Source organism: Juglans regia, chromosome 10 (assembly GCF_001411555.2).
Source record: "Juglans regia cultivar Chandler chromosome 10, Walnut 2.0, whole genome shotgun sequence".
NCBI classification, from domain to species: Eukaryota; Viridiplantae; Streptophyta; class Magnoliopsida; order Fagales; family Juglandaceae; genus Juglans; species Juglans regia.
This window is the reverse complement of record NC_049910.1, coordinates 3,947,605-3,963,552: the sequence shown is the minus strand read 5'-3', so window position 1 is coordinate 3,963,552 and position 15,948 is coordinate 3,947,605.

Genomic DNA, 15,948 nt, shown 5'->3' with positions numbered 1-15,948 from the left:
TGCGAGTGAATGCGATATTTTATTCTTTACAATAAAATTATTTATTCATGACAAGTTATTTTTAATAAAAATAATTATTTCTTATCAAAATAAATATATTTTTATCGTAAATAATTTGTCATAAATATTTATTTTTTTTATAGTGATTCTAACTAATAATAATCAAAATAAATGATGTACAAGATCTCATTCATATTGCATGTTTGGAAATGAGAAATTTACTTTTAATTTATAATAATTTTAATGTGACTTTAATTATATTATTGAGTAGTCAATATAGGCTACTAAGGTCTTGTTTGTTTTCCAAAAACATCTCATCTCATCTCACTTCATCATTATAATTTTTTCAAATCCCCACACAAAATAAAATAAACAATTCAACTTTTTCAAATTTCAAAATAACAATAATATTAAAAAATATATTCTAATAATATTTTATTCAACTTTTTAACTTTAATCTCAACTCATCTCTGAAACAAACGAGCCCTAAGTCTCCCTCAAGACGTGACAGTGAGAGTACTACTGATCAGTTTGTTTATTCATGTTTTCGGAGATGACTTTTTGTGAACACACTGTAATCTTCAAACAAAATACACAAAGATATGTTTATTTAATCTTTTGCCGCTTTTATTGAATTGCGACTCTTTCAACTTATAAATAGGTCGTAACTTGTAGCCTTTTTTTTTTTTTTTTAATTCAGGTAACTTGTAGCTTATATATACGAATGCTGCATGTTTGAACATAAAATTAAGTACTTCACATGACCTATACATTACAAAAAAAAAATTGATATTTATGATTTTTTTTGCAACAAAAATAATTATTTACGATAAAAATAAATTCATTTTAATTAAAAATAATCATTTTGTTGAAAATAACTAATCGCAAATAAATAATTTTTTTATAATAATATATATGTGCTATATATAATCTAGCTAGCTAGCTAGCGGTAACCTATATAATCTATCTTATCAATAATCTATATTTTTAGACCAAGATTTGTGAGTTTAAATATTAATACTGCATGCAAGCTGAATTAATCAAGTTTTTTGTCAATAACTTGATCAAGATACTTTTTTTAATCATTATTATTTTTTAATTAGGTGATAATGATATAGACAAATTGGTTCGGATTCTTGTTAAACAAGCTTGGGGTCAACTTTTATAAAATATAGATAGATTGGACTATTGGATAAATATATATATATATATATATTTATATATATGTATATAAGGTAGGGTTCTGATCTGGCTATATTCCCCGAGCCGCGGAAAAACAAAAAAACAAAATGCATGACCATTAATACGAAATCAGCAATGGGGTTAGATCTCAAAAATGAAAGCACCGAGGGGTCTGACCAAAAATCTAAATTAATTAATATTAATTAACTGCTAATTAAATAAAAACATCGGCCCGTCCGTAACTTATATATATGACTTGTTCTCTTGACAATTTCTTTTTAAAGTCTTGATCTTCTGATGAAAACAGATCAATATTACAATATTAAACACGTGCATAACATTACAATTAACTCAAATAATATTCCTTTTGTATAAAAAAATCATAAAGCTTAATTAATTAATTAAGGTCATAATAACTAATTAATTATGAACTTTTGTCTTTTTTTTATACGTATATATGCAATTAATTTAATGGTTTAGTTGTCAGGCAAGAATCACAAATTAAGCTTGCTTAATTTTTCCTTCGCTTTCAGAAAATATAAAAAAATAATATATATATATATATATATTTATATATATAGCATCATCATGTTTGTATTAACTTTTATCTTGTTCTCTGCCAACTTTTTTCAATCTTGTTGATCTGAAAACAGATCCGTACATACAATAAAAACGTGAATTACATTCAAATTCATGAAATATTCCTTGTCTAAGAAATCATAAAGCTTATTAATTAACTTTATTATCATCGTATATATCATCATGTCCATAGTACTTTTTATTACGTAAATATGCATTAATTACTTTAATGGTTTAATTAGCAAGAATCACAAATTAATTAGCTAGCTTGATCTTTCCTTTGCTAGCTTTCGGAGAATTAATATAAGAATAATTTTTTGGTACCGATTTTTCATTAAAGTAAAACGAAACTATTAATGAAATAAAACAATATCGTGTTTGTAACTTTTATCTTGTTCTCTGACAATTTTTTGGTTTTAAATCATCTTGATCACAAAACCAGATCATCCATTATATATATACACACACACACAATAAACACGTGAATAACATTCCAATTCAAGTACTGATCCTTGTAGATCTAAGAAATCATAATGCTTAATTAGTTAATGCCATATTTATTATCATTAATTGCATGCAGTCTGCATGCATATATATATATATATATATATATATATATACTAAATTGAAGAAAAAAATAAAGTGTGAATTTAAATATTAAAATTGTCTAATGTATAAGAGTGAAATTATTATTTATTTATGTTCATCATTTATTATGAAATTTAAATTATATTACAAATTTAAATTAATTAGATAGTTTTTCTTTCTTAAAAAATGTTCAATAAAACTTCATCATTTATTTAATAATGAAAAATTAGTATTTTATAAATTAAAGTTAATTTTAAGTGTATGATATAATATTATTCTCTTAAAAATGTTTAGTAAAACTTTATCTTTTATTTAATGATGAAAAATTAATATTTTATAAATTAAAGTTAATTTTAAGTGTATGATATAATATTGATATTTTAATTATCTATTTTATGTAAGTTTAAATCAATATTTAAACTTCTGCCGTTATATTAAATCTGAAGATTCAAGATGAATGGTTAGAATTTAAAATCCAAAAACCAACATTTTCCCACACTTTTCTTTTCTCCCTCTCTCTCATTCCCCACGCACGTTTGCCTAATTTAGTTAATTAATAATATTATCATATTTAAATTATGTTAAAACTATAATTATTTATATCGTTTTAATTTCTTAAAAGTATTTAGTAAAATTTTATCATTTATTTAATGATGGAAGATTAGTATTTTATAAATTAAATTTGATAGTTTATGTATGATATACTATTTATTTAGTTAATTAAGGATATTATCATACTTAAATTATGTTAAAACTCTAATTATTTATATGGTTTTAATTTTTCAAAAATATTTAATAAAATTTCATCATTTATTTAATGATGAAATATTAGTATTTTATAAATTAAATTTGATAGTTTATGTATGATATTCTATTTATATATTAATTATTTAAACTTTAAATTAGTTTAAATCAGTGTTTAAATTTCTATTGTTAGATCAAATCTAAGGACTTAAAAGGAAGGGTTGAGATTAATTTCTTAAAAATATTTAATAAAATTTCGTCATTTATTTAATGATGAAATATTAGTATTTTATAAGTTAAATTTGATAGTTTATGTATGATATGTTATATATATTTTAATTATTTAAATTTTAAATTTGTTTAAATCAATGTTTTAATAAGAGAAATTATTTATATATAAATTTTAATAAGAGAAATTATTTATATAGTTTTAGAGTGTGTAAAATCTGCACAATATCTTTAAAAACATTTGGTATATTTGATATCCATTTTAAATAATCTACTTTTTACATAATAGTGATAAATATTTTAATGATTTTATTTCATTTTTATATATAATAGTGATAAATATTATAATGATTTTATTTTTTATTTATATATAATAGTAATAAATATTATAGTGATTTTATTTATTTTCCTCACTTTCTTTCTCTCTCCTCTGGCCCGATTCTTCCCCCACGCCCCATCCTCTTTCAGCCCAGCCCAGCGCCGTCGTGCGCTGGCAAGCCCACCACCACCATCAGAGAGTCCCCCTCACGCCGGCGACCAACTCAGCCACTACCGATCTCTCCCACGCGCAGCCCTCTCTCTCCCCTGTGGTAACCCAACCGAAATGAGTTTTTCTCATTTCTCTCTAGTTGCGCTGCCGTACGCGGCCACCCAGCCTCATCGCCACAACTGGGGAGTCCCCTTCACGCCAACGACCAACCCAGCTACTACCGATCTCTCACACGCGCAGACCTCTCTCTCCCATGCGGTAACCCAACTTAAAATGGGTTTCACCCATTTCTGTCTAGTTGCGCCGCCGTACGCAGCCATCCAAACCACCGCACCTCCACCACCTCACACCGGCGACCACCTCTCACAGACCCAGCCACCACGAACCTCCCTTCCCTCTCTGTCGCACACTGGCATTCACAATTTCATACGCACGAACTCATTCTCAGCTCATAGAGAAATACAGTAGCATTCACATGCACGAAAACTATTCATTACTGTTTACTATTACTATTCATTACTGTTCATATTATAAGTACTTTTAAGTATAAGAAAGATATATATATATATATATATAATCATGTATATTTGTATATATGAATGTATGTATGTATGCATGCAACTAAGTCAATGGTTTGCTTGGCATGCAGGGCTCACACATTAAGCTAGCTTGTTATATATATACCAAGCAAATACGCACGCACACACACGTGTATGCATGTGTGTGTATTTATATATAAGCCAGGGCGGACCTACGCATTGATACTAATAGCCCGCAAAAAATTTTAAAAACTTGTTTTAGTATATGGTTTTTTAAAGTTATACTAATATAAAGATAATTTATTTCCCCCAAAACATTTTCAAAAATCTTATTTAGTACTTAGTTGTCTAGGTTTCTTTAATTTTTTAACAATTTTTCATACTCACATTATTTTTTGTCATTAATAAAATCTCACATTCTCGTTTTTTTACATATCTCATAAGAGGTAAGAAAATATCTTGATCTCTTTTTATAAGCTATTTGGTAAATCTACATTCTCATTTTTCCTATTTATTTACACTTTTATTTTTAAGTCTTCCACTAGCTAATTTATTAATTTAGATTAGTTTTATTAGTAAGTACATATGCACTACCACCGAATTAACAATTAGGAGTGAAGGCAAAGATAAAACCACATAACTAATTTTTATCGTTCGTTTCAACAAGTCTCACATAATTATTTTTATCTTAATTTTTATCGTTCAATTAAGTATGATAAAATTCAAGTGAGAGGTTCAGATTGACGGCTTGAATAATTTAGTTGTCCCTAGATAACTACCTTATATAGTTAATATTAAAGGTTGGTGACACATTTTGTTGCTTTAAATGTTGGTTACTATTCAACTCTACATACGATATATTTTGCTGATCGCTCTCCCACCCACCAAATCTTAGTTCCGCTCCTATTTATACATATATGATGAATGTGCTTGTAATTCGGTGATTTGAGCTTAATGGGTTGTTCTCGCGCGCGCGCGCACATATATATATATATATACACAAATTAAGGAACTAAATTACTGGTCCACCTTCTTGGAATTAGCCTATCATTTCGCAGGTACACTGATCTTGATTAAATTTTCTACGTACGAACCATTCAATTCATGATCTAGGCTTGTGCTTGAATTATTTCGTTGGGATATATAGTCATAATTTATAAAGACGTGATGAGATCATGAATGCAATTAACCAATTAGCTAGCGCGCATGCATGCATGCAATTTCCCTGAATCTTGAAATTAAGTATAAATTCCAAAAAAGGTCATGAGAAGTTGTACATTCATTATATATAATTAAATCGGTTAAAAAAATATGTATTTGAGTATACTCAAATTAAGATATATCCGATGATCAGTGTATTATATATATATATATATATATATATATATATCAATGCTGAAATTTGATCTTATATTTATAATCCTGGGAAGCTGTAATTAATAATTATACTTGCTTCCGGTCCATGCACGCACGAAGATCATGTCAAGTACAACTCGAGATCATCCATCAATATTATTATTTTTTGGAAGAATATTAATTATAATTATAAGAAGCTCAACTCATGTTTCGATGAAAGTTTGAAAGTTACAACTGATGATTCGCCAACCTACCAAATAATACGTACGTACTCTAATTTCACGCTTCGAAAAGATAAATACATGAATTTCAAGGGCAGACTTTCATGTTCCAATGGATCGGAAAATACAAAGCAAGTTCCGCCAGCGTACGTACACCAAGTTTGGTCAAAATGAAGTACGTACCCTAGCTTGTAGTTTAAGGTCGTACATATATACAATGCGTGGCTTCGTTAAAATAATGTTGACTGTGAAAAATTCAATGAGATTAATTGGAAAAAATTAATATTGAATTTTGATATGGCGTCATGTGTTGGTTTGACCAACCAGCCTACTAAACTAAATTCATGACAAGATCAGACGCGCGAGATATATGCCCGTTTAACCCGAGAGCCATTAGCTAGAAGCCATTAATGCCGATAACTAAAATTAATACTTAAAATTAATTAGGCAATGACAGTACATGGAGAGTTATTAATTATATATATATATATATATTTATATATATATATGAGATCGAGGAGTACTACTGCATGATGCTACCATTTCTACATAAGGTTTTTTTTTTTTTTTTTAAAAAAAGATAAACTACATGTTGACTTGATAATAATAATTAATACTGTACGTCAATCTTGACTCGGTAAAAACTTAACTTAAAATTTCGATCGCATGTAAAATATTCACTTTTACAATACCCGGCCACGTGATCATCATCATGTAAACAAAGTAATTCTGTAAATTAGGAATATGGATGACCCTTACTAAAATTAAACAGGTTGAATGACTTGATGATTAATGTTGATTAACGCTTTGTAAAAGAGAAAAAATAAATAATTAGATCTCTCTCTAAACTCATGCTCTTATGTGAAAATTTTCATCAATAAAAATTAGTAATTTTATTGTATTGATCATATATTCAAAGGAAAAAAAAAAAAGAAGGCGAACGGTAGAGTACATGATAGGCATGATTCTTCTCTAAATCACGTGAAATCATTGTGTTTATTTTAGATCACATGCATCTATATACTTTTCTTGTCCACTGATCAGGTCACCTAGCTAGTTAGTATTTCTAGATCCAACTTGAGGTGTCTAATCATAATTGGTAGCTTGCCCAGGTTATTACCAACATCATTAGATTTATAAATTGATCTCATCTTGCAATTAAATGAGAGTGTATTTTTACACTAACTCCTTTTTTCTTTTAAAAAATGAATAATCTTTTATTTATTATTCAACCACGCACGCACGTGTATATATAATAATAATAATAATAATAATAATTTAACATAGTAGATTAAAACTTCTAATATTAAAATCCACGGAAGAAGAGATTTCGAACCCACTAATTTTAAAGAGCATTAAAACAATATATAGTTGAACGAATAGACAAATATTCTTAATTTAGACTTAAGAGAAATATAACAATTTTAAAAACCAAGTCAGCTATATATATATATATATATATCTATATATTATATATATATGTATGTATATTGTAAGGAGATTGATTTCTCCCCACTTCACAAGCCCACTAGGCTTCGACTCGATACCCAGCTCCAGGGTCTAAGCCTGCCTTTAAAGTAAGTTATCTACAAAGAAAATTAAACAGTTATGGTTGATGGGATGGATAGGTCTGACGTCACTCGGCCACACTCCGCTCATGGAGATTTGTACATGGCAGAATATGAAAGATAGAAAACCTTTTTGGCAGAATATGAAAGATAGATAACCTTTTGATCTTCTAACATGGAAACATCAATGGACTACCAAATACACCAGCAAAGTAAAGCAAATCAGGAAAACGCGCCGCATGAATGACATCACTACTCGAGCTACATGCCACATTAATGACATCGTCACAAAGGCATACCGCATTAAAGAACTCTAACAAAAAGAGTATTAGAAAGTATACGGACTCCATGGGGGCATACACAATATGTCCCCTCTCAGACTCCCGGTATAAATAGCAACTTTCATATACAAGAAAACCTCCAAACTTCCAAAACACTTTAATAACTTTAGCATCGGAGACTCCCCAACTCCAAAGCCGTTCTCTCCTAACTGTTTTCTACTTCATTTTTGTAGCCCCATATTTGAATACTTGAGTTATTGAAACTTGGTCCAAAGACATATGAAACACAATGTTAACATATAATATAGTATAAGCAAGAGTAAGTCAAAGGTCAATTATGTGAAAGATTGCATGATAAAAGATCGTATCACATGATTGCATCTTAGATAAACTCACTATAAACTTTAACAATTGAGTTTAAGATATTTACAAGAAAATGACTATTTGAATTTTGTTGTTCAACAGAATCAAGAAATTTGTGCAATATATACACATGTATTCCCAAGGAGTCTGATACGTACCTAAGGAATCGGAATCCCTAAAATAATGGTTGAAAACTTGTGGTGTACGTCTCACTTCATTTGCATGACTCCGCGGAATTATTCATGTGAATACATCATTATTTTGAGGAAAGAGGTGTGTAAGAATTCAGAATATAGACGGGCAGCACTGAGTTTGAATTCATTTTTTGTGCCACCCATTATCTCGTGGTGAATCTTTCTGACTTATAGTACCATTGCGTTCACATGACTCCTCGATCGTACGTGGCTCTTCGGAATTAGCAATTTTTAGCAAAAACAATCATCTTATTATATATATATATATATATCCTTTAATTGATCACTTTACTTCCAATATAATAGCATGTGGATCTTTTTAACCATTTCGTACCCCAATCAATCAACAAGAGAAAACTAACGATTATCCTTGTTGATACCCATTTTTAATTATTTCATATATCATGAACTATTTATTAATTAATTATGACAAATTTTGAAATGAAAAATAAAACTTTTCAAAACTTATTTATATATGTATTTCATAGTGTAAAAGATGATTATACATTTATTGAATTAGCCACGATTATCTTAATGCATATAAACTCATCTTTATTCTTTCTTATTTTAATTATTTTTAAATTTATGGAAGAGTCATTCATACCTCATCAGTTCCAAATCCAAAATGGGTGGAGTTTGAACAACCTCTTGAAAAGAGATATAGAAATATTACCATATTAGACTATAATTAATATGATTGATAAGTATATATATATATATATATATATATATCTACTCTATTATAATAAGTGACTATCTAATTGTGAATAGGAATTTTTTTTATTTTTTTCGTTAACTTTTCTTATTTTTCCATTAAGTATTGTTTTACTAAAAAGTTTTTAAAACTCTTGAATATTTGACGTGTAACTCTATTGTAGAATTTAATGAAGGATCTTATTTTACCAAAAGGTCATTAAGACTCTTGACCATTTGACGTGTAACTCTCTTGTAAAATTTAATGAAGGATCATGTTTTACCAAAAACCCTTAATAGCCCCGCGGTGCATATGAATTGACGTTTCTTTTTTATATCATTTTTGTTCTGACAGTGTACTCATTTTCCTTTCTTTTTATTTTAATTTTTTTAAAATAAAAATTAATAATATTTTATTATTATATAAAGAGTAAATAGATAATCCAGCATGGATGCAGACCAATGCTCATACTTTGTTGAAATTTAGATTTTTTTTTAATCTTGATTTTTTGACTTTATTTAACCTTGTATTTTCTTTTTCCAGGCAAATAAGCTATTGACTTTTTCACTTTTTTTTATTTTTATTTAAATCATTATGTCAGGTGTACCACGAGACTAACGCACTCGGGACTGTTTCCTAGTGTATGTGTATATAAATATATATATATATATATATAATTCTAAGAGCATCCTCATTGGCTTGACCAAATTATCTTCAAAATTTAGCCAATATCACATATTTTTATATTTGCCTAATTCATTTAAATGCAATCCCCACATTGGATTATCTATTCACTCTCTATATAATAATAAAATATTATTAATTTAATAAATTTTTTTATTTAATTTATTTTTATCACATTTTGTAGCTCTACCAATTAAATGTTAATAATAATTATATTCTAATTAAATTAATATTAAAAAATCATATTTTCAAAAGTCATTTAATGCTAATAACAAAAAATATTTAATTAAACTTATCTAAATTTCTATCTAAATTTCTTAATTACAAATCAAATAATATTTTTGCTTGTAGTGAGAAATTAATATTTGAATGTTTGCTTTGAGTGAAAAACTAATATTTTAAAGTTTGCTTGGAGTGAAAAATTAGTATTTTAATGTTAGGTAAATCAATTGTAGTTCTCCATCTTTGATCAATCACTGTAACACAAATCTAAATTATTTTAGATTTGCCCAATTCAATGTAGATGTTTTTTATATTAATTATGTAAATTTTAACCAACCTTCTCATTTGACTAAACTAATGAGGATGCTCATGCTCCGAAGGAATGATCGATAAATCAAACCCATATTCCACTATGATATTATGGATATGAATGAATATCCATCCTATTATATCATATTTAATTTCTCTTAAAATAAGTTTGCATATATATATATATATATATATATCAACATCATCATTATTTGGTGGGTCCTTTACTCCTATAATCAGCTGAATGACAAAGTAATGAAAATGGCAAAAGAAACCACTCGTGATATCATTGCAATGACTTGGAGCATCTTTTTAATCAAGCCCCACTAACACCACCCCTCCCCCCATACACAGTCCCATTAATTTCCCTTCCACGAACATCTGTATATATTATGAATATTAACAACCTTAATTTCTAAATTTTCAGTCAGTGAAATGTCTGTCGAAAAATTGTTCTGTCTTTGGTTGGATTTGGAAACTCAGAGAGAGAGAGAGTTTATTATTGACATTTCCGGCCGGCATTATTGTGGTCGGAGGGCGCACAGTTTTTGTAAGAGCAAAGTCCAGAACCGGTTCATCACTTTTGTTGCCTCGGTACTGTAACTTTCACAGCAACATTCGTATTCGAAAAAATCAAACGCAGATTCGATTATAGATCATACGACTTGACCGCAAAATCCTCGTGAGATTCAGCATGATCTCAAAACTATATATATTGTTTGAGAGTAATTACATACTCAGTTACAATGCTTTTTATTATTAAAATTATAATCTATGGAAGTCATGGTCCAACATATTAATCATATGGTCTTTTCATTTTTATTGTTTAAACCTTAGAAAAATATAAATATATAAAGTGAATTTTATTTAATACTATTTTTTCAAGATAAATTATATTTACAGCTGTAGACTATATAAACATTGTGTAATTCATTTTAAAAAATAATAATAATAAATATAAAATTTAGATGAAAAAAAAATTAATTTTTTAATAATATATTTTATTTTTTTAAAAAACAAATTACATAACATTTGCGCACTACTGTTATACGTGTCATAAGACTACTGTTATACGTGTCATAAGACTACTGTTATACGTGTCATAAGGCTTTTGAGACTCTGAATTTGAATAAGAAATTGAAATGATTTTATTATTTTCCAAATAGACAGTGGGCGTGACGCATCATGCAGATGTAACATAGCGCGTGGGGTTACCGATGACTTTGAATTCATAAAGAGCAAAACGCGGGTCCCCACGTAACAAACGCAAAGTAGGAGCCTTTTGAGTCCACTCGCCGACAAAGGTGTAGAAACAGAACGCGGGGGGAAGAAAAATGCTGAAACCATTCGAGAGAAGGCCCCACATGGCCATATGAGTTGGTACAGGTGCAGAGCGGCATGGGCACAAAGGCAATATCTGAAACAAAGAAAAGTCCAACAAAAGTCAAAACACTGGGTGATGCAGTATGAGGTCACAGTGAAGTAATCTCTTCTCCCACTTTTTCACCAAACTAAATTGCAGTCATTTGAATCATTTGTATTAATATATTTTCGCCATTTTATGTTGGCATTTCCTTTCTTTGTGGGACCTATTATGTGGACTCTGTTTGGACCAATGTGAACAAAGTCTGTTATTATAATTTTAATTAGAAATTTGAAATATTTTATTTTCATGTCGGCATCTAGAGTATATTTAATAAATTATTTATATGATATAATTTGATTTAATAAATAAATTTTAAAATTTAAATTTTATAAATTAATTCTTATCATTTAAATGTCGTGAATGTTGTACTCTATACATCAACTTTACAATAAAATAAATCTAGAAATTTATGCCACATTATTACTTATCCAATACAAGGTACTGTAACAGGAAAAAAGAAAGGGAAAAGATTGAAGTGGTGGAAGTGAAAATGGACATGAGGGAGCAAGGGATGAGAGGAGAAGAGAAAGCCAGAGGTCGGCAGAATATGTACCGTTATCCTCTTTTTTTTTTTTTTTTTTTTTTTTAAGAAGGCAGATCAGGCCGATAATATTGTCAGACACTTTTATCGACCCTATTTTTCTTTAAAGGGATAAGGCAGTGTGGCCAAGGACCATGCAGTCTATATGATATGAGCATGCTTGGATCAATGGCTACTTGATTGGGGCGGTCGCCGAATCATAGGCCCCTTCGTCGCCCCCACTAACGTCGGTTTCTAACTTAGTGGGATTTTGGGGCCCCTCTACTTAAATTTCCTGTCATTCATTTCTACATGACAGTTAATCGTGAATACAATAAACAGAATCAATGTGCCAATGAGTGCATGGTTAGTACTGGATCGTGTTCGATCTACCTAATATCTATGGTATTCCTTCCTGCAATAATTTTGAATTAGAATTAGCGACCAATGATAACACGAGACATGGCCATTTGCAATGGCTTTTATTATCTCATGATAGCGGGAAAACGTTTACGTTTACTATGTTACACTTACACTTTGATGACGCAGTTGATCGATCAGTCGATGCATATGTCAAACTGAGGGCACGGAATTAATTAGAAGTAGCAATGGAATATCGAATTGGGATTTACAGGGAGAGAGAAGTGACCACAAGTAGGGTTTAGAGGGAAAAATATTCCATTCCAACGCTGAATCAAGGACCTCTCAAGTTCTAGTTCGAGTTTGAAGACTTCAAGTGGGAGAAACTCATGTGACATATAAAGTGGGTTGTATATTATTATTATTTTTCGTATAAATATTTAATGCAGTATTAAATAAAATAATAAATTAAACAAGACACATGTCACACTCTTTTCCACTTCATAAATTCCTTAAATTTATACAAGAATTTTTATTTTTATTTTTGTGGTGTATTTGGGAGATGGGTGAGGGAAAAGGCACTAGATGGGCCATTAATGGAACATGACACTAACATGACTTGAGCCACCACTTGCTCTTCGGATGGCTACCTTATAAGTTGCTACATCGATCATTGCTTGCTTTTGGGTTTGTGGTAAACAATGTTTTCCTTTTTTGGCTTATTAATTCTTGACCACTTGGTTTACCGCTCTCATGGGGTCCAACAGGCGGAATTAAGTCAATTGAAGTACATAATTTTAAGCATGTGTATCGCTCGCTGCTCGCCACAACAACAAGTATGAGAAATTTTTTTATACACCCAAGACGACTTTCCCATCTCATGATGAAGATTTTTTATATGATGATGATGGTGGATATTCAAAAAGCTTTTTGTATATTTCATGGTAATGCACGCCCCTTTCATTTTAAACAAACCTTATCTTCTGCAACCACGTTAGCTAGGCTTCTACATAGTTCCAGATCAGAGACGTGCCAATTAGTTGTAGAATATTGGAAGGAGGGAGACAATTGGTTTTGGACGGCACCCATTGATCATCATTAACAAGTTCTTTGGGGAATAGCGTCGAGACACTTCGCACCCCAAACATTTTTGGTTTTGGATTTCCATAGTCCTTGAGAATATCGATTGGATTTGTGTCGGTGTATCACTCACATTTTAACACGTCGGCGAACACATGTTCTGTTAGTAGAGTACCTGTCTGTCTGTCTGTTGGGACAAAGCTATAAAAAAATGGGTTCCTTTTGGGGTCTGCAGCATGGCTTACCTGGCTCCCACTCTTTTCGATGTCAGAAACACACCAAAACAAAACTAAAACTAAAAACTAAAATGTGTTAAAAATGGTTTATCAATTTAATGATGATTCAAGGTTCCTCAAAAGCTTTTTTCGGAATGATTAATTCGACTAATATTTTTTAAAATCATAAATTACATCATTGCCGAATCAAATAAACGTTGCTTTGCTAAAGGCCACACGATTGTCGTAATCCTCCAAAAGAAGAAGTTCTGGAGTTCGAAACCTCTCTCCCTAAATCAAAATAAATAAATAAACGTTGTTTTTTCCCCTGAAAAATGTAATTATCGAGTTGTTTGCGGAAGGAAAGAAACGGACCCAAGAAAAGAACTCAGATTGGGTGATTTTTAGGGGCTTTTCTTTTTTGATCCAATTAAAGGTCTACTGGATCATTGGGTTGATTGACATCCATAGAGCTTGAGCTTAGGCTAAAGCTAAGCCCATGCTTAGTCGAGATTGGGTCCTGCCTTAGCCCATGTGCTTTCAAGCCTTAGCCCATGCGCTTTCAAACCTTATCCTGCTCCGGGTACCTTCAGCTCAAAGTTATCTTCTGCCGAACCTCTCTCTCTGTGTCTCTCTTTTCCCGAGAATATACTTGTATCTGATGCATTAGATTAGAGGCAATTGATGGGTGGTTCACAAGATTATACGATTACTCTATGTCAGCGGCTTAAACCTCCCAAAACTACTCACTGGGTTGTTCTTGTTAAGCGTAATTCTTCGTTGCTTGAAATATTTAGCCGTACTTGAGTACAAACATCTGCAGGGGTAAAAGGAATTAAAACCCACCAAGAAGCCATCCAAAAAAAGGCCAAGCTGCTTCCCGAATAGCTATCTATGCAGCCAATGATAATGCCAGTATCCGAAACGAGCTGGCTACATACAGGCCAGGTGGGTTCATCTCTTTCAAAAATATATAATCCAGCGCATGCATGCATCAAGCAATGCTGAATTACCTATGACGATCGATTTACATTGCCCATGTTCTTCTTTCCCAACGACACCAACATGGGCCTTCATGTTATTCAAAAGCGAAATTAGTTTGTGTCACTAACCCCACAAGTAATACGTCGATCACTTGCCAATCATGCTAAGTTCTAAAAATTACAAATAAAAGAAAATAAATGTCGTCATAGTTCACATGGATCTTCTTTTCAGTGCAACCTCTAATCCCATGCCTCTATACAATTTTTTTTCTCTTTTGTTTCCTCCCTTTTTTGTATCTTACACTAATCCACTTTATATGGATTGTCATTAATTTTTTCAAGAATTTGGAACGGTCAATCTTCTCGAGGATGCAACTTAGTCTGTCTATGTGTTGAGAATCTTTCTTTACACATGTGAAACCGAACCCAATCTCCTGGTTCAAAGATGATACGACTTCATCCTTTATTAGTTTGAGAAGCAAACCTCTAATTCTTTTAGTCAATTTGAAGTCATACCCTCTCATGAAGTGACTTCACTAACTCCGCATTCTTTTGTCCATCTAAGCTACTCCTGCCATCAACAGATAATAGCATCAAATCTAAAGGAGTAAGCGGATTAAAACTATAAACAATTTCAAAAGAAGAATATGAAGTAGTTGTATGCATGGTTCTATTATGTGCAAACTTTATAAATGACAAACAATCCTCTCAAATTTTTAAATTCTTTTGAACAACAGTGCGTAAAAGCTAAGTTAAAGTCAACCTTGAATTTCGCCCAAAAGTATTTTGGGAACAAGGGGGCCTTATTTTGGCCTAGGGTTTATTTTGTTTAGGGGAAGTAATATATATAAGTTTCTGTAGCTGTGACACTGTTCATTAGTTTTATAAAATTTGATGAATTTATTCATTATAAGTTGAATTTATCTCCTCTTGTTTTTTAATGAACTTTTAAACTTATCAAAGGCAAATTACAACATTTGTGCCGTTCTTCCTTATAATTTAGGTTATTGAGATAGATTTTTCAACGGTTATAGATTTACATATAATCTAGATTCTTGAAACAAGTTCTTCAACGGGTTTAAATTTTCCATTGGCTTCATTTTAGCTTTTTTATGTGAGTTT